At 33.2% G+C, this 15,164-nt stretch overlaps 1 long non-coding RNA gene across 8 annotated transcripts; it reads right to left on the reverse strand.

The window, feature by feature from the left end:
* Positions 1 to 547: 547 nt before the first annotated feature.
* LOC114300774 (uncharacterized) lies at positions 548 to 14,816 on the reverse strand. 8 transcript variants are annotated; one of them, XR_014364354.1, is made up of 5 exons: positions 14,654 to 14,816; positions 5,835 to 9,357; positions 5,646 to 5,706; positions 1,234 to 1,346; positions 548 to 1,045 (listed from the first exon to the last, which is right to left on the reverse strand). It is a non-coding gene; the product is annotated as an uncharacterized LOC114300774 (long non-coding RNA). The 8 variants fall into 8 exon arrangements; XR_014364358.1 differs by lacking the exon at positions 1,234 to 1,346 and having other exon boundaries at positions 7,179 to 9,357; XR_014364353.1 differs by lacking the exon at positions 1,234 to 1,346 and having other exon boundaries at positions 7,069 to 9,357.
* Between the last annotated feature and the right edge of the window lie 348 nt (positions 14,817 to 15,164).

Consider the following 15,164-nt stretch of genomic DNA (forward strand, 5'->3'; position numbering starts at 1 on the left):
TGCACTTCCTTCCTCAACATCGTGTATGCACTGTCAAATATATTACAATAAACATTGTGCATCCAAACAATACTATTACAACAAACAACATGGGCAGCGGACAGTGGGGAAGTATACGACACAAGTAGTAGTAGTAAATATCCTATCCTCAACACTGTCCCATTCATTTCCACTGATTTTAGGATATTTATACATATAAATATACATATTGATTGTGAGAGTAAAGACAGAGAGGATGAGGATAGGATTTTAGCACAAATTTTCAAATACAGTTTTACGTTTTTACATTTTCAAATACAGTGTGCAAGATCCAAAATTGAAAAACAAGAAAATACATTCTTACAAATATATGATTTCGAAGGGAAAACCATCCACCACATGTATTGAGAAGACAATAACAAGCAAAAGTGAAGATCAAAGATTTGGTCATCTTCAAAATATCTCACAGAAATTTAAGTCCTTGACAACCAGTGTAAGAACAAAGTACAAAGGAAATGTATAAAAACACAAAAATAGAACTAGTTATGTAGATTGAAACATCAAGATGTAAAAATCAAAACTTATAAACATGTCTTTGAATTTAAGGCATCTTCGACAAAAGATTTAACCAATGGCTAACATGAAATGTATTAAACAAGTCAATCATCAAAAGCAATTCCTCAATCCATCAGGCTTTAAGCTGGCTCAGAAAACAAAACATGACAACCAGATATGTATTTCCGTCAATGAAATTCCTTGAAAAAATAAGCAGATTTGTATTTTTGCATGATTAATTTAAGCCGAAACCCTAATTATTGGGAAAAAAAAAAAAAAACTACAGAAACTGTCGCCGATCGCCGATCAAAGACAAGAAAAGAAGAGAAGAGAAGAGAAGAAGAGAAGAGAAGAGAAGAGAAGAATATCTTCGAATAGATGCTTCGATCGCTGCTCGCCGCCACTGTCACCGATCGCCGATCACCACTAGCCACCATTGTCACCGATCGCCGCTTGTCGCTCGCCTCCGTTCAAGTGAGAGAGAGAGAGTTGAAGAACTAGGGCTACAAACCTGAAATGACAAAAAAAAGGTTCAAGTGAGAGAGAGAGAGAGTTGAAGAACTAGGGCTACAAACCTGAAATGAAAAAAAAAAGGGGGCAAGATGGGGAGAAAAGGACAGAAAATGAGTGTGAGCGAGCGGGTCGAGTCGAGTCAGGTCGGGTAAGTCAATGAAATTGGCAGTTTACCCACGACCCAACCTGCAACCGCAACAATGATATTTCTGGGCCCATATCCGCCCGCCACATGTCACGCATCCATCGAAAACGTGTTGGGTCGAGTCGGGTCCGGTTGGCACATCCGCTGCACACCCCTAGTTTTTAACGGACCAAACACGAATGAAGTTTGAGTAATTTGGTTTGTTTAATAGCCCTATCATTTAAACTTTGTTCGTTTCATCATAAAATATTTTACGCTTGAAAATATTTTGTGTAAATTAATTTTGCACAAATTTTTTTTTTTTTTGGGGTGTTTAGTTGGCACTTGAAATAATAATAATAATTTTTTTTTTGTAACTATTCAATAATCACAATGTTTTCATTTTATTATGTTTGTCTTTAACAAAATAGATAGTTTATTTTGAAAAACATACTGTCATTTATTTTTCAGAGACATCCTCTACCAACTATACCACCCAATTAGGGATCGCCATTTTCTCTCCCTTCCTTTGGCCCGCATCCCTCATCCGTTCGGTATAGATTCTCCCTACCCAATGAAATGGGGCATAGATAGATTTTGCTTCTCCTGCCCAATTCAAACGTGCCCTTGCTTGAATAATATTTCTTACGAGCTGATATTAACACTTCATCAATTATTTTAAATTTTCATTTTTTAGCTCTTTTTTATTATAATAATAACTTTAAATGAAATTATTAAAAGTGATATTAATAATTTTGAGACACTCCATCTCACAATCAAATCCACACACCCACTACATCATGAGTTAGGATTTATGAGAGTATTCACCTCCATCACCACCCAGTCATCTTTCCTAAATCTCACCTTCAAAATCGACCTACCCTCAAAACCTTGAAAATCCTTTGGCGTCAATATTCTGACAGTAACGATGACAACCATTTATTTGCCTACATTTCTCCGGCAATAACAATGAGGAAATTTTTTTCCAGTAATCACAATTCCATGAGACAAGAGGAGTATAACAATAAAAACTCAGGGGAGGTTCATAACCTTGATGGTATTCTTAGTTGAAACGAGATTGGCCTTATAAGGATAAGTTTCTTAAAAAAAATAGCAAAAATAATAAAAAATTGCTCGTCATTTTTCTGGACTAAACTCCCGAACATATGACCGAAATTCGAGAACAAAGGCTCGCATATTGTTTATTTGTTTGGGAACAGGTAACAGAACATTTAATTTCTTAGGTCATGAACAAGTGTATAGAAATGAAGTAGTAATCACTTTCGTGAATTTTGCTAGGGTTTTGAGGATAGAGGCTTTGTGGGGTGTGTGGGTGCGCATTCAATTAAATGAGTAAAATATTTTCACAAGAATAATTTTGATATTATTCGGAGGGATAAAAAAAAAATTTAAGGGTTTTAGAATTTATAAATGAGGATTCAAAGAAATGGAAAGTCCAAAATAATTGATGATGTGCTAATAGCAGCACTCTTTATTAAATATAGAATTAATTACCTAAAAGTCTTATTTACAAATGTTATGGTAACTTAGATCCTATTTAAGATTTTTTAAACCAATAAGTCATATATAGTAAAATTGAGAATATTATCAATTTTTTTTTTTAATTTTTAAAACTAAGAACATTATTAATTTTGCATAGTAATATTCTAAATAATTGTTTCACTAATTGATGGAAAAAAAACCAGAGCATGAGATTAAACCTTTTTTTGCACTTCTACTTATTGGTTTGATTTAACTATTTAATAAAATCGATAACATTAACAATTTTTTTCGGTTTTAAAACTGAGAATATTATTAGTTTTCACATCAATGTTCCATCATCACGCTCTTTTATAGACACAATCTTCAGTTTTGTTAAAAAAAATAATTCAATTTTTTCAAAAAAAAAAAAAACCATTCAATATGTTTAGTTTTAATTTTTTAAAATCAGTTATTTAAAAATTGAGTTTTTTATTTTTTGTATTTTTTTTTATTTTTAGTGAATATTTTTTAAAAAAATTTAATATTTATTTTTTATTTTTTTAGATGCACCTTACTTAGATATATCTAAATAGTAAAATATTTGTAAAAAAATATTTTAAAAAATTAATAAATACACAAAAATATGAAAAATGTACAAAATTTTCATATATATATATATATATATTGCATTTTTTTGATATTTAGTATATTTTTTTAAAAAAAATTTACAAATATTATATTTTTAAAGTGTATTTATGTTAGGTGTGTCCAAAAAAATTTTAAAAAAACGCTTAAAATATTAAAAAAATTCATTGAAATCATTAAAATATGAAAAATAAAAAAAAACAGAATTTTCTGAAAACTATTTTTTAAAAATTAAAACCAAACAATAGTTTCTTTTTTCACATAATTTTTTTTAAAAAAATATTTTCAATTTGAAAGTTGATGTTTTAAAATTTTGAAAATCAAAATAAATGTCAAATCATCATGTTCCTTTATAGATAATCATAAATGACGATCAATCATTATTTGAAGGGCAATACCGACTATTAAAAATTTAATGAGACTTAAAAGTCCAAAAAATTATAGACTTTTGTGTAAATGTCCCTTGAATATATTTATATGTAAATAATATATATATTTTTAAATTTTTTAACATACAAAGATTTAACCACTAAAATAATATACTTACTATTCATTGTCACTCATTTATTTTTCATCTTATATATTTTAACTTTCATTAATTATAAATTATTATTCACAATATACTATATAATCTCAAATTATTAGTATTATTTTCATTTTTAAGTTACAAAAATTAAATAGCTCCCACCCCGCCCACCCCCCAGACGCACCCACCCCCAAATATGATATGGGGCGAGGGTGGAGGCAATTACAAACCCACCCCATGGCCATTCCTACACCCAATTCTTATGGTGTGCTATCAAAAACTAAATAAATAAAAAAGAAGAGATTAGCAGTTCAAGGACCCTGATATTAATTTATATAACATTTCATAGAGAAATTGATGTCACTTAACATCTTAACATTTTCACAGAGAAATTTATCTAATAATATTATTAAGAAACCTTAATTAATAAGAAAAAAAACATATTAGATCTCTTCTGCTATCAAAAGTTGAAAAATGATATTTCATTCATTTTTCCAAAAAAAAAAAAAAAAAAGGAATAAAGAAAAAAGAAAAAAACCAGAAAAGGAAAAGGTCACAAAATGAGAATCGGACTCGAGCCAGTGTAGTTACCCAAAATACCAAGAAACCAATGTTCATTGGCCGTACTTTTGGCTGAGAAAGGCTAAAAGCATGGACACCACCAGTTAAAAGCAACTATCACATGAATTCTCTCGCAAGCCATTTTTGTCCTTGTTTTATTTTTTGGAATCTTAGAGCCTTTCTTCTTGGGACCACTTGCAGTCACAACCTTCAACACCATCTCACTTTTATTATATACCGTCATCATTAATAACTACTTAAATGAGTGCTAGTATGAATAATTGAACAACTAAGATACAAATCGAACCATAGATAATTGATGAATGAGAAATCACTTCAATGACATTCTGAATTTTAAGATTGAGTCATGTGACACTTCTGATTCTCCATCATAGTACATAGTAACAGGTAGTAATTGTTCTCTGATCTTGGATTTCTAGTTATCATCTACAAAATCAAGTACTTTGACTCAACTCCCCAGATATTGAAGACCATCCCAATTCCAAATTTAAGGGCATTTCACTACTTACATCAAAGCTGCCTAGTTTTTATAGTCCATACAGTTCTGTTAACAGGTTTACCATGTTCGTACCCAGGATTTATAAAAGTTCCAGGTAACCTGCCGATTAGCCATGAGTTTTAGACTACATCTATGTTACATGGAGTTGGTTATGAGTAGCAGGTACAGGTGCGTATCCAAGTATCAAAACTTGTGCAAAAGTTAGGTATAGGTACAACACATGTCCTGAATACATATACACCGCATATTGTATAACATTCTTAGTTAGAATGATATAAATTATTTAGAAATGTATTTGAAATTATTTGGTATTTGGGAAAAAAGTGAAATTTCTGTCTCTCATCCATGTGAGAAGAAAGAAATATTTATTTTCTAGCAAATGTGAATTCTTTGTTTTCTTCAAACTTCATGTAAAATTAGAAAAATCATGTGACTAAATTGGATAGGGTGTCAGACATGTTTCCCACACGCTTACCATTTATCATATCCAATAGACACGAGTACAATGGGGAAATAGAAGAGTTCATATAACAAAAGAGTCCATCAATTATTGTGGTGGAAACTATTCATGCTAGTGTTCTTAGCATAAGGGCATGGTCATTAAAACGTCAACCAACAACAGAGGTTAAGCAAGGGATGAGATAATTTATATGGTGCACCAGTTCTACACAAAGATGAAGAAACTCTAAACCCGTGGTCAACTTCAACATTAAGGGTGGTGGAAGTTTGATTGAGCTTACCTGTATTCCCAAATTCTCTTTTTGTTCTTCAATTTCTCAAGTGATGGACATCTAGCTTATCCTGCGCCATGATACAACAGAGATGGCAAAAGTCTGTAATGAGGTACCATCATGAGTTAAAACAAAAATCAAAATCAAACTACTGAAATTTAGACTTAGAAGGACTACATCTCCTAACATAAAGCATACCTTAAAGTAAGTCTAGCAGCAAATTCAAGGTTTTGCATAAATTGTACACCAATTGATTGTAATCATAGAATATGCAACAAATTCTAAATATTATCATCAATCAAATGCGATTTTATGAAGTTATGTTTTACTAACAAATCATCAATCTTCTCAAAATCAAGCAGTATTCCAGTTGGTTTGGCCGCTAGTAGCTCAACTTGCCAAATTTGAGTTTCTGTATCCAAATGTAAGTATTAAGGGTGTGAACACATAACAACACCCCCCCCCCCACCAAATTTATTGTGATCATGTTACTCTTTCTTACCGTTGCATCTATAAGCCTTCGTTATACATGACTAAACCATCTTAGTCTGTTCTTTCTCAACTTGTATCTTCAATTGGTGCTACTTCTACTATTTCACAAATATATTCATTTTTAATTCTATATTTCCTAGTCTTGTCACAAATCCACTTGTGGATTCTCATCCCAACTACAAAGCTAGTAAATGGTCTAAATTTTCCTTCCTTCTAAAAATATTTAAAAAATAAATATCTAACCTCCCCATCTATGAAGTATGGGTACTCCAAAAACATTACCGTACTTATACCAAATACTTACCCAGTATGGGTACACGAAATACATGTCTGGTACATAAATTACTTTGAGTACGGCAAGGATACGGGATGGATACAACTTAGGTACGGGGATGGGTATGGCTGGGTACAACTTGAGTACTGTTATGGGTACACAAATGTAATTTTGACAAAAAAAAAAAAAAAAAAAAAAAAAAAAAAAAAAAAAAAAAAAAAAACCTAGAATACTTATACCGTGCCTGTTTTTTAAAACTTTAATAGAATAATGTAATTTTACAATTATCAAAAATATAAAAAATACTTAAAATTCTTTTTTGACCATTACAAAGATACTTAAATTATTTTTTACATTTGATTTTTTAATTATTATATGTCATGTACTAGTATAAATTATAAAAATATTTTTTTTATAGACATAGTGGACTGCACCCATATTTTACTTTCTTTTTTTTTTTTAGTTTTTCTATATCGACATACCCGTAACGTACCACACCCATTCTTCCTAACTCCCCATCTACTCAATAAACAGCGTGGTTTATTGCCATGCATTATAGACCTTGCAGATCTGAGTTTCCAAATTAGTTTAGTGATTCTGCTTGTTTCACAAGGTAAATGGAAAACGAAATGTTTGAATTTACATGATATAACCTCAACTTTGTACCTGTATAATCAAGGAATAGTAAGAGTTGTTCTACGCACAACAATTACAACCTTTTTCTTTATCAATACAAAACATTAATCGACCTCTTGTCTTGAGTAAATGGATGAAACCTTATCTTTCCAGAGTAACAGCAAAAATGATCATCCATGAACATCAACTTCATTCCAGTACTTCTTCCTTGAGCTAGTTTTCATCCTTTCAACCTTTACGACTATGCAATTACAGTTACAAAGGGTATAGACTATAGAGTGAGCATGGGCATGAGAGCAGCAATTTTAACTGGTATACAAGGCTAAGAAGCCATAAATTTACATGTACATAAAAGGTGTGCATTAAATCAGAAGTCATAGTCACAAAAACAATGTGTAACAAATATTTTTAGACTACCTAATGAGTAGTTGCAAGTAATGAGAAAATCATATTCTGTTTACAATCAATCATTGAATTTTGGAAGCAGGGGGAAAAAAAACCCTAGAGAACAGAATCTTATTTTGTTAGAGAATGCACCAAAGTAATGGAAAAGAAACATTGACTTGACTTCAGACTGCTCTTTTCATAGATGACAACACACCAACACAATGACAGGAGAATCCATGCTGATGCCCCCACAATATCTTGGTGTCGGTTCACTGAATCATTGAAAGTTATTATCTGAGTATAGGTGTAACCATGTGGTAGATTCAATACCATTCAAAAAATTTAAGAAGTTTATATTTTAACTCCTAGCAAGACTCTGGACCAATAACACAGACATGATCTTCCAACAACTTGAAGTTAGTACTTCATTGGCACAGCGGCAAGAAACGACTGCTGATTGGTGATACTCAAGCCTGGTCATTCAAGTATTATCCCTGATATTTATTTTGCACTTTCACATGGCTCATGTCCATTTGAGCACCATATCTTATCCAGTTGATATATGCCACATATGCATTATCAACTTTGAAGACTTTCTATATGGCCTAAAAAATTTCCCCTGAAATCACATGTGAAAATAGATCCAAACATGGAAGGGGGAAAAAACTACCATCTTTGAACCAAAAACAAGCAAGGGATGGAATACCACAAAGAGAGAGTGTACCCAACAAAAAAATCAGCTTTGTAATAGGCAGATATTAAATCCTCATAAGAACCGTATTATACCTTTGATCTGAAGAATATCCAACAATAGATTCCATTGAATGAATAATTGATAGAGATCTTAAAAAAAATAATCTTTTGAATAAAGATGAATAATTAAATGAAATAAAGAAGTTCAATAAGACCCCATTCCTCGAGCCTATGAAAAAGATATATGGACATGGGACACGACAGTTTCAAAAAAATCAAGACACAGGCACAATAGGGATACAACCGAAAATATCTATTTTTATTTGCTATATATATAATATGCATAAACAAGCAAAATTAGTTAAAACTAACACTAATTCAACATAAAACACACTAAATAGGGATAATTAATGGGTCATCAATATCAGAGATTGAGGTTGTGCTACTAGCACAAGTCAAAGAAGAAAACTTCCATATAAGTTATAACCATTACAAATTTACAAGTATGATTCTAATTCACAGGAAATGCTTCCCAACCCCCCTGCTTATTCCTTAGTAGATACAATGCCCTAGGAGATCTTTCTCCTACATGCAACTAGATACAATGCCCTAGGGGATCTTTCTCCTCCACGCGACTAGATCCAGCAAATAAAAGTTCTAACTCCAAATTACCCTTTTTATTCAGAAGATTACCTCTAACAGCTAATAGTATGCTTTTTGCATGCAAGTGTAGGGCCATGTCTGGGTAGCCAACTTCTTTCCCCTCCATAAAGTCACAGATTAAAAGGGGAATGTTTTGAAGAGCATGTAAGTAAGGGCTTAATTCATATTAACTTATTAAATAATCTGTCAGTGTAACTCTGCTTAAAAGCACAAACCAATCCATAAACGAAGTAATGGCCTTGGACCACTAAGAGCCAAAGGTAACCCAACCTCCCAACTTGAAAGAAGGACCATCAGCAGATGAAAAGACATCAGAGAGAGGGGGAGAAGAATCCACAGGTATTAATATCTATACAAGAATGATTGGATGATAAGGAGTCCACATATCAGTTGGAGGTGTACCTCAATTCCCGCTTTTTTAGTAAAGATTCCTAAATAGTTGCAGAAGTACCTTTCACCTAATGATCACTACCAGGCCCATTAGCTTGTGGCTGATATCCTCATTAACATGACTTGTGCAACTTGATTACAGGGGCCACAACGACTTTTAATTTTTCCGAATTTGCTATAGTTCATCTGATAAAAATAGTTAAAAGTAGCTGAAAATGAAAATTTTTCATCTTGACAGAAGAGTAGCAATTGACAAATTCAGAATTCTTTCTCTAGCAACACATGATAAGATGATGAGGAAAATATTGGCAAAATGGCTTGAAAATTTGTGAAGAAAAATCATATTCATCTTCCTTGTACGATAAAAGTGAATGAAATTGGTTAATTTAACAGGTAAGCATGCCATTACAAAAACAGACCAGCTATATATACATTGATTTAACATATATATAACTTCAGACATTTTCTTTGAAAATGCAGTCGTTGCAGTTTGAACAAATGCAAAATAGCATTCCTCTTACCCTGATTGACAAGAGCAAAAGGTCCTAAGACAGTAACATTATCAAAATTATAAAAGAGAAACAGCTTGCATTTCCCTATTACATGAGGCTCTCGACGTGCCATTCTAATCCTTTTATCTCCTCATATTCAAGAGCTCATTATGTGGATTCTAAAAGTGGATGGACTCAAATGGAGTCTACTTGCAAGATTTTATCTACCATAGGCTTGTAGGTTGGGGCTACTCTAGTCCACTTGCAGTCTAAAGCCATATGGTATCGCACCGCCAAACCTCTGAAATCTGACCCATAAAGAGATTTCAATATCATTCTAAATAGATATTTAGGTTCCCTCAAGAAATTGTGTCCTTTCTTTTCATTTAGATGCTTCTCCAGTGAGCATCTTTTGAAATATGAATGTGGTTCTCCTGACTGCAGTCCAAGAAACCTAAGCAGAACTGCATGATGTTACTTGCCGCAGGGAAAAGAAAGCCTGCAAGCTTCATGAAGTTAACATATGTTAGACTCTTTCCATTAAATTGGGCAATCATCGGTGACCAATTGCTAGCCTCAAATAGTATCTTCATATGTAACTAAAATAGACGATCTTAGATAAGGAAGAGCAAGAGGGGGGGAAATGGTTTTCCAAAGCAACTTAGTAGTAGGAGCCATAAAAACAAGGACGAGGTAACGGAAAAAAACGGCAAGTAAAAAAGACAACGCTTATCTTCAGCAAAACCTCTGAAATGAGACCTTCTGTTAAAAATTCCAAGGTAAATACCGAAAGGAGAGGAGAGTAAAATCACCCAAGTGAACCAACTGGACTTTTGCATCCAGCCAGAAAAGATTCTAATACATCATTTCATGTTGGCTGCCCATGACTAACTAATATCAGCAGGAAATCACTGTAGATCTTCATAAAAAATATAAAAAAATAAAAAAAACAAGTGAGAAGGTGAACAGATGCATGGGAAATGCAAGCTCAAACATGTTCACCTAGGAGAAGTAATATTGCAGTCACTTTCATTTTTACTTGAAAAATGATCAAAAGTAGTGAATCAAAAGCTATGGTTTCTAACCTATAATGAGCTAAAATTTAAAAGGGTAAATTACACTCACCTCTGTTGAGGTTTGGAGAAAATACAATTAGCCCCATACCTTTCACATAATTACACCGGTCTCCATCGAGATTCTAATTCATATAACACTTAGGTCCTTTTCAATTAGTAATTCACGAGTCATACGGATAAAAAAAAATGATATTATCATTTCTTTTTTATTAAAATATATATTTACCTTTGTTTATTTCATATGTATACCCACTATATGTATTAGTTTTGATCGCTTTAACGTTACTAAAAGGAGGTCAATGTAATTATGCCAAACTTGTGGGGCTAATTGTATTTTCACAAACCTCAAGAGGTGAGTGTAGTTTACCCAATTAAAAACACAAGTTGGCTAATGCCACTGGTTGGTTCCAACACCATCTGAAGGGCTAAGGAAACAGAAAACAAAACATCCACCGAGTAACTTGTTATGTGTGGTACTACTGCACTAAGAAGTAGGGACAAAAATGACACATGATATGTAATCTATATTCTTTTTCTTTTATCGTTGTATCTCGAGTTATTTGTTTAAATTTACAATTAGTTTTATGTGTTTCTAAGCGATTGACACGTGTCCTCCAAGCGTCCGAAGCATGTTCGGATCCAAAAAGGAAAATAAATAATAACATACATTTGGATGATTGCCAACATGTGTTGAAACGTGTTCGACATGGACACGGCACCTTCTTAGAAGTGTCCCTGCATCTTAGTTACTGTATATTGTTTTTCTCGATTTGTATCTATTTGACACATTATTAAAGAACTAAGTCCTCTTTGCTATGATGAAAAATATTCTCATTGCTATTATTTACTTAACACCACTTTTACATTTGTGGGTGCCCATCTGCAAGCCTCAGAAAATGATTTACAAATACAAAAAAGCATGATCAAAGGCCCAAGTCATAAACATGATATGGATTCCACATTCCATCTGAATATCTGATAGATTACGAGCATTTAGAGCATTTAAAACATGGTTTCCTGTTCTTTACATTGATGTTGAGTTTCCATGACTGATTTGAGACAATCAACTAAAGAACCAAAAATCAGTAACAAAATCAGCCACGAAACCTGGTATTTCATCTTCTAATCAACAATCACGGCAAGTGAAAAGGACTCTCATTCAACTTGGATCAAATCAGATCTTATGCAAATTCGAAAGGAAATTTTTTTAGTAAATGTAAACTACATGTTCAAACTATGTTGATGATAGCACAATAAAATAGCATTTCTGGATAATGGATGGAATAGGAGACTTTTGAGCCCAAGTGACCAAACACCAATCAGAGGGAAAACTAAGTGCCCTGCTAGAACTCCCCTTGCTAAGAAACACAAAATTCAGGGGGTCCGGACTGTCAAAGAGTAGGTAACACGTGTTGACCTTTCCTTGGAGAAAACCTAACATAATCATTGTACGGGCTCCACTGGCCAGCTAGAAAGCTTGGAATGTTGTTCAGGACAAGGTACACATAAGATCGCCTCTAGTGAAGAGAGCATCAAAATTTAATTTTGCAACTAGATTGTGGCACTTGTGAAAGCATTTGCACAGGTATTGGATTTCAGCCCACATAAGTCTTAGGGAAGAAAGAAATGGTCTTTCGATTTTTTTTTTGTTTTTTAAAAAAATGATTTGTAAGTTGCAATTCAAGTGGAAACTGACTGACACGTTTGATTTGGATAGGACAGTGGAATGGTGGGTTTACCACACTGTCCAGTCTATGTTAAATATGTCAGCCCGTTTTGACTACAATTTCAACTCAAAAATTACTGCTTTAAATATAACAAGGAATCTCTGTATGTATTTTTTTCATGCTTATCCCCCAATGCTCTAACCCACTGAAAAATCCTAATATCCAGAGTATGTCCCAATAAACCAAACCATGTGAACAAATTTTTGATAAGCTGACGTAGCAAAGAAGGTATATCAAAGGTCCAAAACAAAGTATGTGTCCTGTTTTATTATTCACAGCTTCAGCTGTTTACAGAACTGCTGTGGCTTTTATAGTATAAAAACCACGTGTTTATATCTTAATAAAATCTTACCTGATATGGTAACTAAACAAAACAAAGAAAAGGAGTCGACTTTTTTACATAGTATATAGGAAGAAAAGGATTAAAAGTTTGCCGAGGGCCTGTGCACCCCTAGGGATTAGTCGGGTTTTGATCCGGACACTCCGGTGCCAATCAAAAAAAAGTTTTCAGAGATACTAAGTCTTCTGCCTTCTTGTTCGTCTTTGTCCAACTTCATTTTGTGGTTCTTAAGGAGACAACTCGTCAAAATTCTACAAATTTTGCAAGTTTCATGGCCAATAGCAATGACCCCACCTCATCTCCTCCCCTCCTGGCGCCTATAAAGACCAGGCATTGCCACCTCTTTGCACATATCATCCCTTGACTAGAGTTTTCCCTATTGTCTCTCTTCATCCTTCTCACTATTCTTTGCCTTTCATATTTTCCAATCCATTTCCACACCTTTTCACCTTTAATTAATTGATTCTTCTAGACCAGTAATTCTACATCGTGATTCTTACATAATCACTTCCCACCGTGAACGTCTTATTGTAACCCTATAGTTTTTTTTATCAAATTCTTACATAATCACTACATAGTGCTCCTTCCCACCCTATTTTACTTTTTTTAAACTTGCATTAAGATCTCAACCAAATATATGGCATCAATGTCCTCCCGTGGCTCTGGCAGTTGGACTGCAGAGCAGAACAAAGCCTTTGAAAAGGCTCTAGCCGTGTATGACAAAGACACCCCTGACCGTTGGTACAATATTGCCAGGGCTGTTGGTGGGAAAACAGCAGAAGAAGTGAAGAGGCATTATGAGATCCTTGTGGAGGACATCAAGCATATTGAGGCGGGCCAAGTGCCCTACCCAAACTACAGGAGGAACTAGCCAAGGAAACATGAGCAAAGAGGAACAAAGGTAGTACACCAAAAGTCTTTAACAATGAAGTGACCCATGAAATATAGTTATCACCTTTTATGTTGATTTCATGTACACCCTTCACTTGATGTAACCATGTTCTCTTCGTCCATTTTAACTTGGATTTTTATAATTCCTTCAAATTGATCATGAGCCCAACTCTCCATCCAAAAAGTAGACCAGTTCGTCTGAAATTTACAAACTCTTTTTCAACCATTATCACGTTGTTTGCATAACTCGTGTGTCACGATGTTGCATTTGCTCTATCTAGCCCTGTCCTACCAAACACTCATTTTAAACGTTCAACATAAGCGTACATTCGTTTATCAAATTATGTCTTCTAAAATATTTTAGACTATGAGTTTACTTACTTGTGCAGCGCTTTTTCAACTTTGAATACTATAATTTAACCTTGTATTATCTAGTTCGATTACTAATATAAGACTGCATCACAAGTAATCATAATGTCATAGAAGCAACAGTAATCACATCATCAACACAAAACTATGAGATTTATTTATAGCTGATGACAAATTTTTTTAATGTGCAGGATGAAATATTTGAAGCTCCGTCGAAGTAGCTATAATAAAGAAGCATTGCTCTTCTCTATACAATAATCCAAGAATCACAGTCAGATGATTCTTCTGTTTAATAATCGTATTGTTTACGACCTAGTAATCATCTATTTAGCTTCTGAAATGTGTCGTCGTGTTTTAGGAAGTAAAATTGAGCGATGCTCTACAGTTCCTTTGATTATGCTCAGTGTAATTTGTTCTGTGAAATGAAATATATGTGTTTGTGTTTAATTTAACAGATTCGTGATTGCTATCCTTCAACAATTCACAGATTAAATTGTAACTAAACGCGAAGTGGAAATTGAAATATAGGGTTAACAAAGAAATCAAAGTGAGATAGAGATATTGATTTAGGGTTTAAAGAGGTCTGACCTTGAGAATCAATGTTTAGACCTCTTGATTATTCTTGAATCAAAACTGAGCTTAGTGAGATCAATGAGAAGCACTTAGAAATTATATATCTATTCTAATATATCGAACAATTTTTAAAAATCACGTGAATAAGCGAATCGAAGAACGGATTGAGTGGTTCCATGAGACCCTCTTATATTGAAAAAAAAAAAAAAAAAATCATAGATAAAGCGATAAGTTATATTTTTTTTTTATTTGTTTGTAGTCACAAAAAAATTTACTTATATATATAATCATTAAAATTATAAATAAAAATTTATTTTCATATATTAAGATAGGAAGCAATCATTATAATACTTTAAAAAAATAAAAATCTAGTCTTGTTACTTTTTTTTTGAGCCACATGTTCAATTGGACCTATAGTATTTGAGCTTTTTATTTTTATATTTAGAACATAAATTTTTATTTGGAGGCCTCTATTTTTAGCCCAAATTTTGAGCCCCAAGGCGCAGGCCTCTCTTGCCTACTCTTA

This window comes from Camellia sinensis, chromosome 3, assembly GCF_055761805.1.
Source record: "Camellia sinensis isolate YWXY chromosome 3, ASM5576180v1, whole genome shotgun sequence".
Taxonomy (NCBI): Eukaryota; Viridiplantae; Streptophyta; class Magnoliopsida; order Ericales; family Theaceae; genus Camellia; species Camellia sinensis.